This window comes from Meleagris gallopavo, chromosome 22 (assembly GCF_000146605.3).
Source record: "Meleagris gallopavo isolate NT-WF06-2002-E0010 breed Aviagen turkey brand Nicholas breeding stock chromosome 22, Turkey_5.1, whole genome shotgun sequence".
Classification (NCBI taxonomy): Eukaryota; Metazoa; Chordata; class Aves; order Galliformes; family Phasianidae; genus Meleagris; species Meleagris gallopavo.
The window spans coordinates 13,123,948-13,125,788 of record NC_015032.2 but is presented as its reverse complement, the minus strand read 5'-3'; positions in this window follow the sequence as shown (position 1 = coordinate 13,125,788).

Genomic DNA, 1,841 nt, shown 5'->3' with positions numbered 1-1,841 from the left:
CCCCGGAGCATCTCCCAGCTGCACTCCAGCAGCATGGCAACGCCTCAGAGTAAGGGGAGCCCCAGCCAGGAGCTGAGGAGCTGCGGGGGACCATGGGGAGCACTACAGGGCTCCTCGCCCACCCTGTTGGCCTGCCCCGTGCTGCCCGGGTACCACCTGCTGCCACCACCCCTCCGCCTCTTGACGCCCATGGTAAGTGATGCCCAACAGCTCTCGGGGGCCTGCGAACCCCTCCAAGCCTGGGGAGCTGCAGCCCCCACCACCCCCAACCCCTCTGTGCCCACAGGTCCCTCCACCCTGCGCAGTGCCCACGGGGCTGTGCCCGCCCTGCTGCCAACAGCCCTTGCCCGCTGAGCCAGGGCGGGTGAAGGCAGGAGCAGCACGGGAGAGCAGTGCAGCACTGAAGGCCTGGCTGGCCCGGCACCCCCGCAATCCTTACCCCAGCAAGGGTGAGAAAGTGATGCTGGCCGTGCTCAGCCACATGAGCCTGACGCAGGTCTCCACTTGGTTTGCCAACGCGCGCCGGCGCCTCAAGAAGGAGAACCGAGCAGGCTGGGCGACACGTGGCATGGAGGACAGCGAGGGGACCTTGTCACAGCCCCCCCCCAGCCCCAGCCCCCAGCAGAATGGGAGCAGCCTCATAGGGGTAACAGGTCCTGGGAAGGATGAGCAGCTGCACAAACCCAAGATCTGGAGCGTGGCAGCAATGGTGGCACCTGGCCCTGAAGAGAGTGGGGGGATAGAGGGAACACTGGAGCAGAAGTAGGGCCCAGAACCCGACCAACCCCCCACCGCTCCCATGAAGCCCCCAGAGCCTCACCAGAAATAACTGCTTTGGTGCCCACCCATCATCCGCCCCATCCCAAGTCCACCACCACTCAGGGCTGAGGTGGTGCAGAGAGCACACAGCACTGTGTGATGGGGACAAACAGGGGGACAGGGACACAGAGGGATGGGGACGGGGGGGAAGGGGAATGTGTACAGAAGGGACATGGGAGGGAGAGGGTGACAAAGGGCATCAGGAGGTCGTGGCAAGGGGAGGGAGAAGGGAGCGCAGGATGTGGAAGGTGAAGGGTACGGGGCAGAGCTGAATGCTGGTTTTTAATGTTCCTAAGAACTAGGAAACAGAAATCAAAAATAGACTTTGCTCTTCTTGATAAAAGTAATAAAGTGATTAGCGGTGTTAAATTAATCCTTAAAAAACAAAACCCACGGAGGTTAAATACAACCCAGAGGCTCTGCATAAAAACCACAATGACTACAAAACAGCTGCAAAGACGTCTTTACACACCAAAGGAATTTCTCTCCTCCGCTCCTCTGCGGTACGGTACACAGCGTCGGCCAACACGGGACTCACACACGTGGGAAGGGAGCGCGGTGCGACGGGCACAGCCCTGCCGGGAGCTCAGGAACACAGACAGAACTATTTACACTGCGGACACGGCGGTGCTGGTGCCAGTCCGGCCGCAGGACCCCGGGCTCTGCCCGCGCTTCTCCTGCACGTGCCGGGCCGCGGCCGCCGCTGGGGCCCTTCCAGGTGAGCACCGAGCATCGCGCCGCCCTCATCTGCAGAGCAGGAGGAGCTGAGACCCGGCTGAATGCTTGCAGGCTGCAAGGAGTCGAGGACGGCAGCGCCGCGCTCGGCTGGCGCTCAGCACCAGGACAACGCGCTCCGACGTGTCCCCAGCACGGGCGCAGGGCTCGGCCGCGCGGGTCAGGGTGAGGGGAAGGCGCAGAGCTCCCGGCACAGGCACTGGCAGAGGCTGCAGGAGACGCAGAGCAGGAGGGCGGCGGGCAGGAGGCTGACGAGCGCGATGCCCAGACCGTGGTGCCGGCTGAGC